Source organism: Danio rerio, chromosome 13 (genome assembly GCF_052040795.2).
Source record: "Danio rerio strain M-AB ecotype USA chromosome 13, GRCz13ab, whole genome shotgun sequence".
NCBI lineage: Eukaryota > Metazoa > Chordata > Actinopteri > Cypriniformes > Danionidae > Danio > Danio rerio.
The window spans coordinates 31,529,641-31,550,980 of record NC_141033.1 but is presented as its reverse complement, the minus strand read 5'-3'; the positions used below and the strand labels follow the sequence as shown (position 1 = coordinate 31,550,980).

At 34.3% G+C, this 21,340-nt stretch overlaps 1 protein-coding gene across 4 annotated transcripts in view; it reads right to left on the bottom strand.

Annotated features, from left to right (window-relative positions):
• Positions 1 to 21,340, bottom strand: part of LOC147834222 (uncharacterized) — a 204,824-nt gene that overhangs the window by 117,587 nt on the left and 65,897 nt on the right. The gene's annotated exons all lie outside the window — the stretch shown is intronic.

The following is a 21,340-nucleotide window of genomic DNA, read 5'->3' as shown; positions in this document are numbered from 1 at the left end:
TTTGCATGTGCAAGTCTGCAGTGAGACGTTATTGAAGAGAAAAAAAAAAAAGCCAAGATAGGTTTGTCCCCAACCTAGGCAACCAGAATCGACTCGGAATTTACTGTAAAAACAATGCTGAGTGAGTCTGTCTATCCATTTCTCTGTTTATCCAACCGGTTTACATCAGGTTCAGTGGTTTCACAGTACTCAATACTGTATAAACTCAAGGATCAACTCAAAGTTTGACTTACTCTGAGGCACATATGGACACATGGAGAGCATCATTTTGATTCATTTCTTGAGAGAAAGGAACACAATTCACTTTTTGTTGAAAATGAATTATTATAAAAGGAAATGAATTTAAAGGCATTTATACAGCAGGAATAGGTACTGCTGATCCAGCAAAGATTGAGAAGAGAGCTAAGAGAAAGACTTGACTTTATTAATGCAAATCAATCAACTGAATTTAATAATTTACATATAGCAAAAAAGATACATGGATTTGATTGCATCAGCTATATCACTTTGCTCAAAGCTGATGGGTCTAATGTTGCTGTTGCATTTTTTTACCTAGATTAAAATCCCTCTATGTAACTTAAGTTACCATGGCAATGAAACCAAATTCTCTTTAGGGCAAGTCATTTCATAGGTGGCCATGTTAGAAATGCCTCTCAGGCAGTATGCTTGGGCACTCTCTTTGAATAGGGCAACATCAAATTCTCCAAAACTACTAGCCAAGCTTATGATTAAATTTCGTATTAGGAATCTTCAATATAATTAAACAACAACTGTCTCTTTAATTTCTTCACTAAACGTTTGAATCACACAAAACCTGCAGAAATTCATATCTGGTCTGAGCCCCTCCCCCGGAGAATCCACAATCTATAGTGATTGCTGATTGGCTCCTGTACTAGAAGGTGTGGGTTCATTCGCTATATTGACCGTTACACTTTTCCCCATTCAAATCTTTGAGTGACATGTCTTGTGTATTTCTATAGTCTTTGATAAAACCCACTCAAAACTAAAAGCACATTATTGAGCCTGAAAGCTTACCTGATTAAAAACAAAAACAAAATTGGGTTTAGGCAGCAGCCCTCTGATATCAGTAATTATGTAGTTTTTAGTTTTTTATCTCATATTTAATGTCAATGATTTTTGATTAGGTTTTAAGGGGTGGTATGTTCATTTCAAACATAAAAGAAGAACACTCACCAAACATTTGTAAAGTTGAAGTCAGAATTATTAGCCACCCATTTAATTTTTTTTTGTTTTCTTTTTTTAAATATTTTCCAAATGATGTTTAACAGAGCAAGGAATTTATTACAGTATTTCCTGTTTTTTTTTTCCTGGAGAAAGTCTCATTTGTTTTACTTCAGCAAAAATAAAAGCAGTTTTTAATTTTTTTAACAAGCCTTTTAAGCTCAATATTATTAGTCCCTTAAGCTATATGTTTTTTTTTTTTTTTTTTTTTTTTCGATTGTCTACAGAACAAACCATTGCTATCACCGTTAGAAAAAAAATTGTTGTGCCAGGAAAAAAACATAAAATAATGACCGTTAAATTACTGTAATTTATCGTAAAATAACAGAAGTTAAATTACAGAAATTTCCTTAAACTTAAATTTTCAATAAATTTCTCTAATTTAACATGTTATTTTATGGTAAATTTCTGTAATTTAACGGTCATTATTTTGTGTTTATTTTCCGGCACCCCAGCAGTTAAATAACACATTTATTTTTAAGAGTACAATGACTTGCATAATTACCCTAACTTTCCTAATTAACTAAATTAACCTACTTAAGCCTTTAAATTGCCCTTTATACTGAAAACTAGTATCTTGAAAAATATGTAGTAAAATATTATGTACTGTCATCATGGCAAAGACAAAAAAAAATGAGTTATTAGAAATCAGTTATGTAAACTATTTTAGAAATGTTGCAGCTTGAAGGGCATCCGCTGTGTAAAACATGCTTGATAATTTGGTGGTTCATTCTGCTGTGGCGACCCCAGATTAACACAGAGACTAAGTCGAAAGAAATTTATGAATAAATGTTTAGAAATCTGTTGAAAAAAACATCATTCTATTAAACAAAAATTAGGGGAAAATATACAGGGGGGCTGATAATTCAAGAAGGCTAATCATTTTGACTTTAACTGTATGTACAACAAACAATGATATATGTTGCACCATCATATTTAACACATTTAATTAAACATTCCATTTACATCTTCTAAACTGCCATACACTTAAAAACATCTTAAAAGCAATGCGATATCATCATGTACTATACCATACTTTTTCTGACAGTGTGCTGTTTAATAAACCTTCTTCTGTAATGAGAAAAAAAAAAAACTATTTGCTTATAGCACCATCTGAAAAGTGCACCAGGAGCAATGCATATCAGGTTTTGCTGAAATGTACTGTAGGCAGTGTTATACATTTCTATGGCAGCCCTGGCTGACCAACATTCTTTATTCTGCAGAACACAAAAGCAGGTATTTCTAAGAATGTTTTTGTTTCTACATAGAAACTAAGAATTTGAGTTTCAAAATATCTTCTTTTGTATTTGACAGGAAAAAGTGAGACAGGTTGCAAAAGACATGAGCCTGTCAGGCATGCTTTGGCTTAATGTGACTGGCTGTGAAACCAACATCCAACAGGGGCTTCAAAAATCATAGATATCATATCCTCTGCCAGACTTTAATGCTTGATGTCAGGAACAAGGCGGGTAAACCTTTCTAGTCTTAATTCAGAAGGATGGGAAAGGCATCAAACAAACTAAATGTTTTACGCCATTTTTTTATACATTTTATATATTTATTTTTTTCAAGTGTATTTAATGCATATTTATCACATATTTGAAAATATGTTTATAAAAGAGGAGGTTGAAGACGTGATGCTAAAAAAAAAACCAATTAACTATAGCTTCTGGTAATGACAAATCATAAATCAGGATGTTGTGCAATTATCATTTCCCCTCTGTCTGTCAGATTGAGAGGTAATTTACAGCTTGAGGAACCTGTGAAACAAGTGATGTTTACTTTTGTTTACCCCCAAACACAATGAACATTTGCCAGAATCTAGCACTTGAATACAGAATGCTCAATTAATTTGTAATATTTAATTAGGTAAATGTTTTTTTTAATCAGGTGATTTATTTTATTTATACACATTTAAGTAATATTTTTTGAGTTAAAGTAATAATTGGGCGACACAGTGGCGCAGGTGGTAGTGCTGTCGCCTCACAGCAAGAAGGTTGCTGGGTTGCTGGTTTGAACCTCAGCTCAGTTGGAGTTTGCATGTTCTCCCTGCGTTCGTGTGGGTTTCCTACGGGTGCTCCGGTTTACCCCACAGTCCAAAGACATGCGGTACAGGTGAATTGGATAGGCGTAGTGTGCGTGTGTGGGTGGGTGTGTGTGTGTGTGGAGGTTTCCCAGAGATGGGTTGCGGCTGGAAGGGCATTCGCTGCATAAAAACATGCTGGATGAGTTGGCCATTCATTCCACTGTGGCGGTCCGGGATTAATAAAGGGACCAAGCCAACAAGAAAATGAATGAATGAATGAAAAGTGATAATTAAGTTTATTACTTATAGCAAACTCTCTCTCTCTTATGTCATTGCAGGCAATACAACAAACATTATTTAATGTGTTCCTCATGATTTTTTTGTTTGTTTTGTTTTATTTCAAAATTAACGTGTATTCCACTTTTGTTTCTTGCAACACATTTCAAAAAAGTTGGAACAATAAAGCATTTACCACTTTGTAATGTTGCAATTCCTTTTCGCAACACTTAAATGACACTTAGGAAATGAAGACACCAAGTAATGAAGTATGTAAGGAATAATTTTGCCCTATTCTTCCTGCAAACAAGTCTTAAGGTGGTCAACAGTATGGAGTCTTCTTTGTTGCATTTTGCACTTCAAAATGCACCACACATTCTCTACTAGAGACAAGTTGGGACAGCAGGTAGGCCAGTCATGTACCTGTATTCTCTTCCTCCACAGCCAGGACTTTGTAATGTGTACAGAATGTGGTTTTGCATTGTCTTGTTAAAACTATGAAGTTCATGTCGCTTTGGACTGTTAACATAGGGCTTCCTTTTGGCACAGTACAGTTTTAATTGGCATTTGTGGATGTAACTACATATTGTGGTACTTTAAAAAAGATTGCCAAAGTAGTCCTGAGCCCATGTGGTGATATTGCTTATAGATGAATGAGGATTCTTGATGCAGTGCCACCTTGAGTGATCAGAGATCATATTAGTTCAGCTTAGACTTGCACCTTTGTCCTTAACACACTAATATTCTTCCAGATTCCTTGAATATTTTAATTATGTTATTAACTATTGAAGGTAAAATTTTTAAATGTCTTCCTATCTCTCCTGGATAATCATTGTTTTTAAAAACTTCTAGAACTTTCTCATGCATTTGTTGGCAAACTGGCAATCCTCTGCCCATCTTTGCTCCTTTCTAGGATGATGCTTTTGTATCAAATCATAATTACAATTACCTGTTGACATCACCTGTTTCAAATTGATATTGTACCAACTTTTTTAAAAAATGTGTTGCAAAAGCCAAAAATATGAATGTGTTTTTTTTTTTGGAAAAAAAAACAATATAAATAATTAAGGAACACCTTAAATAATGTTTGTTGTATTGTCTTCAATTAAATACAAGTCAAAGTAAATTTAGAAATCACTACTTTCTAAAATTATTTACTATTTAACTTTATGTATTACACGTAACTTAAAATAAAACAACTACTACTAAAACAAGTGAATTAATAACTGATTAAATATGTTAAATCAAAATGACATTGGTTACATAACAAATTCATTCAATACAATCACTAGCCATTTGTTCTCTATAATTAAGAAATCAGAAGAAATCTGATCTGTCTCATTTATTGTACATCTGTGTTTTCATGGGAAAAAATGTATGAATTTTGAATTAATATATCATTGCAGGGTTTTGTGATACCACTTATTAGCGGTTTAAAAATAAACACATTTGTAAAGACAGCAAATACTAAATGAAATAAATTACTCTTCCATTAACCGACAACCAATGTCTCAATATTCAAAGGGTCTTTGTATCCTGGCTCGACAAAACGTCTGTTTATATTCTGGAAGCAAAGTCATCAATTACGGCTTTGTAACATTTCTCTGCCAATATTGTGATTCACACTTATTATTGCCAAAAACAACCTTGCCGCAGGGTCCGCCAGTGGCTCAGGAGAGCCCAAAACTGCCACAAATCCAGCACCAAGAAACAGCCTTGTGACTTCAGCAAAAGAAGGACTTTCTTGAGGTCCTTGACAATCAGCCACAACTTAATTGGAAACAGACCTTCTCTAACCTATAGACGTTAGCACTTTACATTGAAGGTGACTGATGCACTTTGACTTGCAATGTAAGTTTAAAGTAAGGCGCGTTTAAATTCAGATAAACGTCCGGCTAATCGAACTACAGTTGCTCGCAGCTGCTAGCAGTTCAATAATTTCAATTAGTGAGTGTTCTCGCCTTTGTATTTTGATTAGAACATGTTTTAATTACTCGAATCCTTTCACTTATGGGTATGTCTGTTTACTTCGGCGGGATAGATGGTGGTAGCCAATCACATTTGAGTTAATGGGCTGAGGAACATAATTAAAATGCCATCAGTGTGACTGGACTTTGGATGCAGCTTCTCCCTGGAGCACTAGATCACGCTCTGCATAGACAACAGCAGAAAGAGAATGAAGAAACTAAGATTGACTGTGAACGAGCACAAGAAATATGAAGGCTGGGAACCTTGCTATAAAACCACATCAGCACTGATGTAACTGTTCGTAATGGGGAAACAGTCTATGATTCGAGCAAGACAAAAAAAGGGGTGATTAATATATTCCAGATTGTTAGATTTCATTATAGCTCACGTATGACTTGTTTTGAGCTATTACTTTCATTCCCAATGGAAAGAATGGCACAGATTCATCTTAGCACATGGCCCTGTCAGGATTCCTGGTAATGTAGCATACAAAAGTCGGTGGCAAGGATGGATTGCATCTGGGCTTGCATTAATCATATGCATTTGTTGGCTAAAAACGCTGCTTGATGAGGAGGGCTGCGGTCACGCTGAACGTAGAAACTAACAAAGAAACACTACAGTGACATCCATCACTGCGATATAAAAGACATGGAGAGACAGGGTGGTGAAGGCACTCGTTATTGACACAATTACTTCAGATCGATCATGGGGTCAGGCTGTGAGTAAGTGTTTGTGTGGCTGTTAGCAGGTGGTGAATTACAGAGGTGTGTGAAAGGAGGGGTTGGTTCTGACTCACCTAAATAAAGCTTAAAGCCTTCTAATTAAAGATTAAATCCGCCCCAAAACAACATCAAAACATTGGGAGTTGGGGGCCTCGAAAGGTCATGTGCTAGTAAGCTTAATGTCTACCACCTGAAAAAGGTTATGTTATTGGCATTGACTCTCACTGAAGTAACTTTACTTTAAGACCTTATTACACTTCATTTTAATGGTCCAGTGGTAGACATTTTGTTGGCCATGTTTGCTTAAGAAGCATTTTTGTTAGTCCAATCACAAATGGATGACATTAATACTGGTGCAACACGGGTGTATATTTTTAGTATATTTTTAATACAGAAGCTGACAGTCTACTGATGCTCGAATGACTGGTAGTTGACATTTAGGATGTCTAAAGGGGACTGTTAAAATGAAGTGTATGAAAAAAAAGAAGGGTGCGTTTAAACAGAACAGTTTTTTTTTTAAATGTCACAGTTGGCAACTGTTATGGTTACCAAATGCTATGTTTTATGTTTAAACCAAAACATTATGTAGGAGTAAAAAAAAAAAAAAACTACTTAAAATGGAGTTAACTTGTTAGCAAAATTACCTACTTCCTAAAACTTATTTATGGCAGACCAGTCCTCTAGCATTTCACCCTCCCTCCCCTATTTCCTTGCTTCCCATTTGCAATCCTATAACCCTCTCTTCACTCCTAGGTTGAATCTGGGGGTCCAATCACTCTAAAAAAATATTACAGAGACAATACCTCCATTCTGAATCTCTGGGCATCAAAGTAGGACGTCCGATCAACCTACCTACTTGTTCACTGTTCACCGTATAATCTTAATTCCCTTCTCTTTCATCCCACTGTTTTCTTTTACCCCTTCATCCTTACATCCCTACAATAAAGTCTATAGCTCAAAATGTGTCCATGTTGATGAAATTCTTTTTAAAACTAAGGACAACAAGAAGCGAAAAGTAAATAGAAAAAAAAGTAAAAGTAATAGCATTATGGTTTTAATTTTTTTTTCTCAGACCTCTTTTATTTAATTGAAAACAACCCAACTAAAAGAGAATGAAATAAGAAATAATGGGAGGAGTTTTAAAAACTGATGAAACTTTTGTTATACAAGAGTGTGCAATACATTACCTGACAAAAGTTTTATCATTGATCCCACTTATAAGAGCAACAAATAAAATCTTCTAGTTGATCATTTGGAAAAATGGCAAAAGGTAGAATTTTCTGCTGAATCATCTCTTCAATGAATCAACTGCATCCCAATAATCACAAATAATGCTGAAGACCTATTGGAACCCACATGGACCCAAGAAATCACAGAAATCACTCCAGTTTGGTGAAGGATAAGTCATGGTTTGGGGTTACATCAAGTATGGGGGTGTGCGAGATATGTGCAAGGTGGATGGCAACATCAACAGCCTGAGCTTTCAAGACATTTGTGCTGCCCATTACATTACAAACAAACCAGAGGGCAAATTCTTCAGCAGGATAGCGCTCCTTCTCATATTTTAGCCTCCAGATCAAAGTTCCTGAAAGCAAAAAAGGTCAAGGTGCTGCAGGATTGGCCAACCCAGTCACTAGGTATGAACATTATTAAGCATGTCTGGAGTAAGATGGAGGAGCCCTTGAAGATGAATCCAAAGAATCTTTATGAACTCTGGGAGTCCTGCAAGAACACTTTCTTTGCCATTCCAGATGTCTTTATTAATACGTTATTTAAGTTATTGCAGACAAGTATGGATGCAGTCCTCTAAGCTCATGAGAGTGATACACAATATTAATTCTTTTTCCACCGCACCATGATTTTATATTCTATACTGAACATTATTTCTGTTAAGTGACAAGACTTTTGTTTTTAATAAAAGTCAGACCTTACTGTCCTCATAAAGGTCTTTGCCTCTCATAATAGCCACTTCTGATACATAATGGTCAACTAGAAGTCAAGGTATTATTTGTTGTTTCTAAAAGTTGGATAGATGACAAGACTTTTGTCAGGTAGTGTACTGGAACATGGGTTTAGACAAAAAATACCTTATAATTAAAATATAAAGTATTTTATAAAATGCAGTGCAAAACATAAGGGATTTCTATATGATTTTTTTTCATGATCCAAAACATTACACAAAATGAAAAAAATCTTTATCAATTTTTTTGGACTGGTTGTGTATTATTGGCATGCTTTCTTGTTAATACATTAAATTATCATTATAACAGTGCTTTATTGATGAAGCAAATACTATATGCACAACAATGTCAAATATGCAACAGTAAACAACAACAATAAAAAAAGTAAAGCATGTTCTAAGCCAGAGTCACTCTCTGTTATAATACTTCTAAGTTATGGTTGGCAATCTGACTCCGACACACTTCTAAAAGGGAGAGCATGAAGATAATTACTCAGTCTGGGATATCCCTTTATCATTTTTGCCCTCTTTGCCTCATCTTTTTTTCTCATCTGATATATTCATTATTCATTCCTTCATCACAGCACGGGCCCCTCAGGATGGATGGGTAAAGATCACTCCACATAAATGCTTCCTTATTTCTCCCTTGGTGCTTTCTGACTGTCCAAGTAGAAAGAAAGAACAGAGGCAGCCGCAGAACAGAGCAGAGATAAAGGTAAGGAATAGGCTGTAAGGAAACAACTAGGAAACTACAAAGAAATATGAACTGCTCACCCAAAAATCAGGTCATTAACTATCTTCTCGTTCCACAGATGTTTTCTTCCTTCACGTTTTGGAAAAACTTGTTAATTAGAAAGAGGTGGGTTTCCTTATTCTGTGGTGCCAAACTGTAAAAGACCTAATGAGATATGTAATTTGACACTAAATGCTGTAGTTTTTCGACAATGTTTATGGACAATGTCTTACAATGTTGTTTTACAGTGGAAAAACAGTATACTTACAATCACAAAATCGTGTGCATAAAAAGATAAGTTTAGTAATTATTTCTGTTTAAGGTTTTAGAGCAGGCCAAAACTCGAAATTGGTGTTTGATTCAAAATTATTGAAGAGATGAACTACTGTCATTCATGAATTAGTTTGCATTTTTATTTAAAATGTTCAGAGAAGTCTTGCGTAATTGTGAGAAGCATTTCAGAATTTTCTGTGTGAGACTTCACATATTCCTAAAATAATTTTATTCCAGGCTTTTTCTTGTGTTATGCTACATTGTATGTGGTTAAATTTTGATTACGGCACTCTTTTAGTTTCAAGCGTGTCACCATGATGGTGTTTTGTATTTGTGTGCATGAGACTGTTACCAGAGCTTGTGGAAAAGCTATTTGTGTACTTGCGATGAACTTTGATTCATCATGTGGCTTTACTATCTTTAAGCAAATTGTCAATAAATTATAAAGGAAAAATAGCAGGAAACCACTGCTTTTGGTTTTCTACACTTTTAAATTTGTAAGTGTAGAAAATCAATCCTTTTCACAGTACCAAACAAGAATATATATGTATGCATTCATTCATTTTCTTGTCGGCTTAGTCCCTTTATTAATTCGGGGTTGCCACAGCGGAATGAAACGCCTTCCAGCAAGTTTTTACGCAGCAGGTGCCCTTCCAGCCGCAACCCATCTCTGGGAAATATATATATTTATATCTATATATCTATATCTATCTATATATATATATATATATATATATATATATATATATATATATATATATATATATATATATATATATATATATATATATATATATATGTTTTTTTTTTTTTTTTTTTGTCCCAGAAGAACCTTTTTTGTTTCCCTTTGGAATCTTTTAATCAACAGTTCTTAGCAGAACCTTATGTTCTTGATTCTTCCACTTTAAAGAACATTTAGTGGCTTGAAAAGATCTAATGGATGTTAATGATTCTTCACTCAACCTTTACTGCCAGTAAAAATAAATAAAGGTAACCTAAAAGTACAAATCTCACCTCATGGTACATTAAAGGTACAAAAGTATATCATTAATGTTGGGGCGGCGCAATTAATCGAAAAATAATTGAAATCGACATTCAGAAGCCCTAATCGATCAAATTTTTCCAAGTCGATTATCTCAATTACTTTCCCAAGCGTGTGTGGAGTCACGCGACCCCACTCTGTTAAGGCTACTTTATACTGTTGTTCTGCTTCAAACACACGGCTATGGTCTGGCACAGCCTTTATACGCATACCCATGTATACCTCTTAAAAATAAACTACAATTTGTAAGTTTGCACTACACTGACAATGATTGGAAGACGTGCCGGAGACATATTGTTTAGTACAATAAAATTATTTGTTACATTAAAATATTTGTTTGCAGATGATTCAAGAAATGCACTGTTTAAAATATTATTTACAGGATATAAAAGTTATTTTATTTAGAAGAGATATTTTCTACTTTTAATTAAAAATTTAATGTTGAAAACAATAAAAAAAAATCCAAAAGTGCAAGTTATTTATTTTCACTTTTTTAAAAGAAAAAAAGTGACTGTTGGTTTTATGCAGTGTGTTTCAGGTTTTTATATATATATTTTATATATATATTTTATATATATATTTTTTTATTTCAGTTCTTTAGCATTTATGTTCAATAAATGATCACAGATAGCACAATTTTTTTCTTCAATTATTTTAAAATCAAGTAATACACCCTTTATTCCAAAATCTTTCACTTGTAATATGAGCAAATTTACTGTAGGCTACAAAATTTGTTATATAAATAAATAAATAAAATAATCATTCATTAATCGAAATCGAAGTTAAAATGTTCAATTAATCTATATTTTGATTTTAGGCCAAATCGTTCAGCCCTACTCAGGGTACAAGTGTAGAACTGTTAGGTACAAAATTGTACCTTTTGAAATGGTGCTGCGCCAGTGACAGGTTTTGTACCTTTATTTTTGAGGGTGTATACTAAATCCAACGGATTTATTTTTTAATAGTGCATGAAGTGCAAAAGTAATATTCTATCAGAATATCCACTTGTACAATTTTATACAGTAGCATGGAAAACAGAAGCTCAAACATCCAATTCTTCCATTCAATGTTCTTGGAAGACGGATAGCATATAATACAGGGTCAGAATGACATGACACAAACAAAAACATTTTCATTTTTTTGGACAGTTCTTTATTTAACCCTGCCAGTGCGTCATTCAAACACGCGCACACATACACACACACAGACACACACGCATGCGCACGCACACGTACACACACACAGCCAGACCAGGAGCTAGCCTGTCCCTTTCACACTGCTTCAAAAAGCCTGAAGTCTTTTCCATCATCAGATCTGCTCATTAAAAGCAGCACAGACTCGTTTCTCTTTTCATTCTGTCCTCATCTTTGACTCGCTCACTTACATTTCACCCTGTGATGTGATATGATGAATTTAAGGTTTCAATCATAGACACTTGGGGTGAGGTGGAGTTGCCAAAAAAATCTGAGCTCAGATACAGTATGTCATATTAATGTTGAAAAGAGAGCTGAGAAGACCATCGTCACCAAAAGACTGCTAAGTGCAAATGAGCGCACAAAATATTCATTATTCTAAAATAATAATGTGCAAAGAGATAAAAAAAAATAAGATTTTGATGTCTGATATATAAAGTTTAGTTCAAATGCAATTATTCATAACCCGTTGCATTCTTGGGTTCACTCAGGCTTAGTGTACTGTACCATGGGCATAAGTGGTTAAATAACCAAAAGCAAATGAAATATGAAGTGAATATGAATGGTTAGAAATATTGTAAGAAAATAAGAGTGTTAGGTTGTGGTTGAAACAAAAAAAAAATTAAACAAATTAAAAATATAATTTATTTATTTAGGGTTAGGTCTAGTATGTTATATATATATATATATATATATATATATATATATATATATATATATATATATATATATATATATATATATATATATATACACACACACACACACACACACACACACACACACACACACTGTACAGTTTAAGTCACATACTGTACAGTTTAAGTCAGAATGATTAGCCCCCCTGAATTATCAGACCACTTGTTTATTTTTTCCCAAATTTCTGTTTCATGGAGAGAAGATTTTTTCACACATTTCTAAACATAATAGTTTTAATAACTAATTTCTAATAACTGATTTATTTCATCTTTGCCATGATGACAGTAAATAATATTTTACTACATCTTTTTCAAGACACTTCTATACAGCTTAAAGTGACATTTAAAGGCTGAACTAGGTTAATTAGGCTAACTAGGCAGGTTAGGGTAATTAGGCAAGCTATTGTATAACGATAGTTTGTTCTGTAGACTGTCGAGGAGAAATATAGCTTAAAAGGGCTAATAATTTTGTCCCAAAAAATGGTGTTAAAAAATTTAAAACTGCTTTTATTCTAGCCAAAATAAAACAACAAGACTTTCTCCAGAAGAAAAAATATTATCAGACATACTGTGAAAATTGCCTTACTCTGTTAAACATCATTTGGAAAATATTTTAAAAAAAAGAAAATATTTATTTTGTATGTCTAGAATCTATGTCCTGAGGTGTTTATTAAACATTTTTATAAAGTTAAAATTATTTTAAAGTCTACAAGTCACTGACTTAAAAAAAAAAAATAGCCTCTCAATCTCAACAACAGCACTTTACCAGATATATTATCAGTTTACCTGGTCTATATGGCTAAAAATTTGTTTCATTATTCAAAAATGTTCAGAAGTGAAAACAATTTTCAGAAGTTAATTAAATAATGCTATTCACTATGTTTTATGGGTGTATAAAATTCAAATTAACATAAAATATAATTATTATAAGTTCCAAGATCCAAAATTGATATTTATTTATATCATTAAATAATGTACAAAATCATCTCCATATTTGTCGTATATAAAAATTTCATATTTGCAAAATTATTATTAAAAATTGCTACTCAGAAATATATTGCTATATTGCTGGAGTATATAAGGTAGACAGTGTATATTGTTATTCATGTGTTCATACAGTTTAAGTCACAACTATTGGTATTGCTTTATTAGATTAATTCTGACCATTTGTTCATTCATTTTCTTTTCAGCTTAATCCCTTTATTAATCAGGGGTCACCACAGTGAAATGAACTATAAATTCTGGCTTCAACTGTATATAAAACATTTTTTGTATATTAAACATACTTTGAGCTATAAATTATTATTGTTATTAGTAGTAGTAGTAGTAGTAGTAGTAGTAGAAGACGAAAATGAACAAAATGTCAACTTTATTTATCAAGCAAGCATCAAAATTGACAATAAATAAATATATAATGTCACAAAACATTTTTATTCAAAATAGCTTTTTTCTTTCAAGCTTCCCATTCATCAAAACATTCTAGGAAGAAAACACATACCATGGTTTGTAAACAAAACAAACATTTCAGTCCTCTTCAAACAGCCCTGTGCAATATTGTGTTTACCTAATCAATAACAAATATCTTTCCATACAAAAGAAAAAGCAATGTTTTGATAGAACAAGTAGTGTGTTAGCAATAACTGCACCAAAAGCAAATAAAAGCTTCAGCAATGTCTGACACACCAAAGCAGTGCATAAGCTAAAATTAGAAACAAAGATGTCTTGACACTCTTTCGTATATTCCACAAAAATATACGTCAGATTGACTTTCACACACATTTAGGTGGAAAAATTATAACCAGACAAATCCTAGGTCCTGATACCAACTCAAATATTGTATTGCAATAAGCATCAGCGTTGTGTAGCACACTGTAGCAACACACCGTTGACCTCATGCATCATGCTGGGGACAGTGCAGCGTAACGCCTGCTCTGGGGCTGCAGGGGGATGAGCAATGTTCATTAGGGCAGACAGCACGACACGGGGAGGAGGCCAGAGCAGATAGGGCCAATCGATGGGACAGGGTAATTAAAGAGCTGTGTGTTAGAGGAAAGGCGGGTCAGTACCGGTAAATAAAGAAGAGTCAGAGCCACACAGACTATAGCCGTGACACTACCAGAGCCTCCGTGGTCACTAACACACACATACACACACACACGCACGCACACACACACATATACAGAATATGCTATTTATAGCAGTGTGGTGATGACGTTTCTTTTTTGCCCAATTCCTGCAACTGCAAAAAGTGTTTTCTGCAATTAGCTTAATGAGCTAGATCACACGCAATATAAAAATATGAATTTCTGTAATCATTTATATGTTCCAATCCACCAAGAATAGTTGAAAAACAATTTTATGTATTTATTCATTCATTCATTCATTCGTTTATTCATTTTTTCGTTAATGCACTAAACAGTTCATTTTAAAATTATGAATGAAATCCGGGTACGGTTGAGCTTCTTGTTTACAGAATTTAATGCTTTATGAATCCATATTGCTAAATTAGCATGTAAACAAATTCCATTAAATCTGTTTATCACAGTATAATGCAGTCATATTCTTTTAAAAGGCTTGGATGAAAATGTTTAGATGGATTGCATTTACAATAGTTTTAAACTGCTATTTGAAATATAATTCGTCTAATGGGTGTGCTTGAATATGTTGAAATGCTTTAAGATAAAAAAAAACATACTCTGTTCACATACTGCACTATAGCAGCACTACTCTGATTGATTACTACAAATCCCTTTTTTCTGAAAACCCCAGAGTGTATCAATTGTCTAGCTGAACCAGTGCACTGTGCCTGGCTAAAAGTTTGTATTGTGTAAATGTAAAGTCCTTTATTTACACTTTATTTTTACACTCTAAAAATGCCAGGATATCATAACCCAATATTTGATCAAATATGGACAAATACAATTTTGTTTTCCTTTTTTTGTTTAATTAAATTTAGATTAAACATTTTAACCCAACTTTTGGGTTGTTCATATTTGGCCCAGTATTGTTATACTGGTGTATATGAAGTAAACTTAATGTATATTGTAATTTTTCATGTGTTCATTCATATTGACCATGACAATGTGGTGATGTCATTGGCCCATGAACATTTCCTGCTTGTTGTCAAACTATTTCAAAACTTTAACATAAGGCAATTCAACCATGATCTATAACAGTAAAACAGCTATCATAACATTATTTATCAATATCTGGACCTTTTTAATTACTCAGAAGCTATGGACATGAAAAATGTAATACAGGAAATACATTAGGACCTTTGCTATTGTTTACGTCCCTTAAATTAGTCTAGTGAAATGCTGCATAGGCGACGCAGTGGTCTGTGTTCGTGTGGCTTTTCTCCAGATGCTCCGATTTCCCCCACAGTTCAAAGACATGTGGTACAGGTGAATTGGGTTGCCTAAATTGTTCGTAGTGTATGAGTGTGAATGCGTGTGTATGGATGTTTCCCAGAGATGGGTTGAAGCTGAAAGGGCATCTGCGGCGTAAAACGTGTGCTGGATAAGTTGGTGGTTCATTCCACTGTGGCGACCCCAGATTAATAAAGGGGCTAAGCCGAAAAGGAAATGAATGAAAGAATAAAATGCTGCATATATAAAACATTGTATTTTGAGCTAGGAATTATTATTACTATTATTAGTAGTAGTAGTTCTTGTTGTTATTATTATTATTAGTTGTAGTAGTAGTAGTGGTAGTAGTAGTAGACGTAGAAGATGAACTTTTTCATCTTTATTCATCAAGCAAACATCAAAATTAAAAATTTATAAATGTGTAAGATATAAAAACTATTTTTTTCTTTTAAGCTTCCTATTCATCAAAACATTCTAGGAAGAAAACAAGTACCATGGTTTGTACACAAAGCAAACATTTCAGTCCTCTCCAAACACCATTACCAAATCAATAACAAATATCTTGCCTTTGTTTAATATACAATCTAAAAAAATGCTGGGACATCATAACCCAACATTTGGTCAAATATGGACTATTACAACTTTGAAATACTTTTTTCCAATTAAATTTAAATGACACATTTTAACTCAACTTTTGGGCTTGTCCGTATTTGGCCCAGTTTTGGGCCAAAAGGCTAGCAGCATTTTGCACTGATTTTCAGCTTTAAAGGTTTTAAATTTATGTCATTGGCTATACCACATCACTTGAAAATGTAGATCTTTAAGTTGATCAATGGGAATATTTAATAAACTGGAAATCTACAATCATCTTATGTTTTTAGTTTTGTAACAAACAGGGATCCAACAACATCTATTTAATTTATTTACACTAGGTCTAGCCTTCTTTTTTGAGAATGCCTAATGTAAGTGTATTTAAATGTTCTGCAGAATGAACATTTTTGCTTAATAATAAAGTGTAAGCATTTGATTAAACCCTTTAGACTGGCAACAATGCTTCCTAATACAATGAAAAATTGATAATTGTTCTTTATTTTTAAGTCTATCTATTCTTATATTATTCTTACTATCTATGTGGGCCTTACGAAACAAGACTGGCATTGTAAAACTCTTAGGTAATGCATCCAAAAAAAATTCAAACATTCAACCAGATGACTAAACTGAATTATTAAAAGCCAGCAAATTATTTTAAATTAATGTGAAATGCCACACAAAACTTTTATAATCAACTGTATAAGTACAGTAAGTATTTTTTGCATAAATAGCACACATACTGAATAAACTCCAGGCATTTTAATGTGATATTTCCCGGTCATATTAGATTAGAAGAGAAGGCATTAAATGAGACGACCACCCGCTAAATGACAGGCCAACGTGTCTTTAGGATGAAACTCTTTCTACATGGCCTGCTCCTACAGTAATCCTCTCCTGAGCCCAGTCTCCGATCAACCACACTTTGATCATCTCAAATGCAAAAAAAGACCTCACTCAAAGCCAGTCATTAATGTTGCTCTTTAAGAGAGACTGGTTTATTAACTTCTCCTAACACTCTGGGAGCCATTTTACAGCCTTTTTCTGTCAATCAAAAAGAGATGAAATACTTAGGAGAAGACAATAAATAACAATAAGTCTAAATATTTTACTAGTGCCTGTCATACAACCATGAAGTGTCGAAGTTGCTTTTTCTACCAAATTAAGAAAGAAACAACTGATTTGATCAGTATTTTTTTTAAGTCTCTCTTTATTAAAAATAATCCAGGTATTGTGCAACAAGGACAAAAACGCATACTTGTTTCTCTTTAATTTGTGGTTAAATAGCTTTTTAATTGAAAATATTGATGAATAATTAACACAAGACTGATTCTGTTTACCAGAGTGAGGTGTCAATCACAATGAAGGTTAATGGCTGTTGTAGAATGAATATTCTAATGTCATCTAATTACTCTGACATATTGTGTGCGTGTAGCTGTGACCTTTAATAAAAATAGACTTTTTTCCTGAGAAAACTCTGTAGTGATGGAGCATTGCGGCGTAAAGAGATGCGAAACATAACGCAATTTCAATCATGACAAATCAATGTAATGACATGACAAACTAATTTCAAGCCAGAACGATATAAAAACATCCACACTTCTCTTTGAAGACTCCAACCACTCGTGTCTAAAGAGGTAACGGCATAACTCTACTCAAAAAGTAAGACTTATCATGGCTTTGATGGTCTGAAAAAGAGGACATAATTGAGTCCTGAAGTGCACAGACTTCCCTGCAACACAAATTAATTCAGTCTACTAAAATACAGCTCCCTGAGGATAAAGAGCACACACACACACACACTCAACAAAAATCAATTAATTTAATTTTAATGAGATAACATACAGATTGTTTATCAGAATGTTTGCACCTAGCAATTCCAGAGTTTAATGAAATCATCCTGCATGTGTGTGGTTTTAAAGTTGCCCACAGAAAATGAAATGACACGTCTGCCTATTCTAAGAAATCACACGTACGCAGTTGCTTAATTCAAATGCAGCTAAAATACACTTGTTAATGAGTCAAACTGCTGAAATCCTACGTGGGATGCAGGTTGGGGGCTGAATGCCTATAGTTAACATCCAAACACATCTAGATGTGCTTCCAATTGAAAGGACTCCCATACAAGTAAACGGGTTTTGCATGCAGAACATGCAAAGAAAGTCCAGGGATTTAGAACTAAAATTGTTAAGTGATTTTCCTAACTGGCTTGATACGGTTTCTTAAACAGAGGTTGATACGTGCACTCTTAGCACGGGATTTGTCATGTGTGCAACTTCAGGCCTCAGAGACCGCCTGTACAGCCCATACTCACTAGTATTGACCTCTGTGAATGATTAATTGATTCAGTCTGCTAACACCAAGGGAGAAAGTTAAGAAAGGATTGATATTAGGATTACGAAGGCAGAAAGAGGTAAAGAAAGAGAACAAGATCAATCCCAAGTAAAGTGGGATCACCTTAAACATGGCAACATTAATAAGATGCTGCTGTTTAGAGGGGCAGGTCATGCAAAAATTTCAATCCTGTCATCAATTTTTTGGTTGTTCCAGTCTTGCAAGACATTATTCATACACTGTAAAAAAATCCTGGTCGCCTTAAATGTTTAAGCTGAATCAAATTAACTTTATGAGTCCACTGAACTTATATTATGTTAAACTGAATAAAAACAGCTTGCATAACTTTAAGCTAGCAATTACTGTAAGTTAGAACATGATTTAACCTAAAAGTTTAATAAGTTTCACAGAACTAAAAGCACATGCTGTCATGACTAATTGTTCATATAGTTTTTTAGTGTTGTGTATATTTATGAAAAAAACGGAATGTTCAATGTTTGTCGAAAGTAAAGGGGAACGAAGCACAGTCGAGATCTAAGAAAGACTATGAAAATGTCAAATATAATCCAAATGCTTCCTTCACTCTATCCCAACCCTTATATATTTCCAGGACTCACCAAATCATTGCTTCTTTATTATGCCTTCCCCTTTTTATAATCAATCTAATCCACAATCACTGGATATGCTCTTTGAAATAAAGAGGGGAGTGAAGAGTTCTTAGTTCTTGATGTGAGTTATAATTGAGGAATCTGAACAACATTTTTCATTTCAAAGGAATTAATAGTTTCTGTGAACGTTAAAGATTTTTGATAGAACCAATGAAAATAATGAACTTTTTTTTTTTAGTGTAGAATCAAATCCAATTCCACGTATTTGTATTTTTTCAAAGTCTGCTTTACTTGGATGTATGTTTCACAATACAAAAGATAAGATAATTCTACAAACATATCATATGAGCTTTTATTTGATGTTTTAACCTATTTTAAACTATTTGAAAGGCATAAACTTTAAAAGTAAAGGCCTTTAACATTCTTGTTTGTATACGCAAATGTTGTTCAGATTACTCAAATATTATTTACATCAAGATAAAAATCCTCAATACACTGGCTGTCTGTTAAGTTCTGTATAGATTATAAAATATTACTTCTTTCATATAAAGCTTTAAGTAATTCATTTTGCTATGAAAAATGTATTAGTTACACAAAATATTTTCTTTATTCCCAATTTCCATCTGGGATACTCATCACGCGATTATGCAGGGCCACTGATGTGATCCAAGACATGTGAAGAAGTAATGCCATGGTTTCCATAATCCTAGATCAGGCCATATCCTGAGCTGTTGCTGTGGGGGTCATGAAGGTCCGGAAAGCATGACAATGAGTTGTGTAAAACCACAGTGACAGACGAGTCTTGGACAGACAGTCCAAAGGGCATGTGCAGGATAAATGAAGCGTTCTAGGCGCGTTCTGATCAGCGGTGTTGTCGCGCGCCTACTAAAGGCCGGTGGGGGGGGTGGGGGGGGGGGGGGTTGTCGCGGGGGCACTTTTAATCATTTTGAAAGGGCACTTTCTATCCAAGACTAAAAGGGCATGTGCACTGCACAGGTTGAGCCCTATGTGTGTACGTGCCTGCTATGTACCAGTCTGATCACCCGCCTGTGACCTACTCCCACCTGCAGCTTCTCCACGATGGACGTCCAGTGTTCTCCAGCCTCCGGCTACTAGACTGCAGCTCTGAACAGGAAGTTTGGCCAGATGAGAAATGGTCGTGCCCAAGTGAGCCTGGTTTCTCTCTAGCTTTTTTCCTTCACTTTCGTCAATTGGGGAAGTTTTGTTCCTCGCCACTGACTTGCTTGGTTTGGGACTTGTGGAGCTGCGCATCAATGGATTTGCTTTTCAGTGTTTGGACTTTTATCAGTAAAACCTAAACCACACCGAACTGAACTAAACTGAATTTCAACTCTGAAAACTAGACTGAGACAGTTTTAATTTATTTCTATGTTAAGCTGCTTTGACACAATCTACACTGTAAAAGCGCTATAGAAATAAAGATGGATTGAATTGAATTGAAAAATGACTCTTTAGATTATTAAAATGTTTGTCAAATTATAGAAACTTTACAGAAAAGTTACTTAGGGAACCAAAATGTTTCTTCGATGGGATCACTGTGAAAACATTCAGAACATTTACTTTATTACTGTATCCATACAAAATACAATACATTACATTGTCTCTTATCCATTACTCTAATTAAAAAATGATCCAGATAACTCAATGGATGAAAAAGTCAACCAACTTTCCAAAGGCATAAGGGTGACAAAATTATGACAGACCACTCTTTTATTCTTTCTGATCTATCACTTTAAATATGCATTGACAAAAATCCAAGACAGAAATAGCAGATTAGCTTAAGAATAGATTTTGCCACTCCAACCACACACTCACACACATACAAATCTAACCTCTTTTTTTTTCTTGATCGACTGCCTCATCTGAACTATAACTAAAGAAGAGAATGCCTGTTTAGACAGACAGGGTGCAACAATGAGAAAACTCCAGAAATGATTGGGGGAAAAAACAAAACACACACAGCCATGGTAAACAAGACGTCCTCACATATTTCTGGCGACACCGCAGAGAAGCTAATCTCTATTGAGGCCCGTTGTCACGCTGACAGAGAGAAAAGCAGAGGCGATTGATCTGATCCGCTCTCATTAAAAGCCAAGCGGCAGATTTCCTCTGAGCTTTGGTCCCTACAGTGCAGCATGGGTCAGCCATTAGAGCCAGAGCTGCAAACAGAGGGAGAAATATTAAAAGCTTACAGGCAGCTTTAACACAGTGGGAACTGGCCATGCTGAGGTACTAAGGGGGCTGACAAGGAGAGAAAAGGGGCATTAAGCCTAATTTTGGGGCCTTGT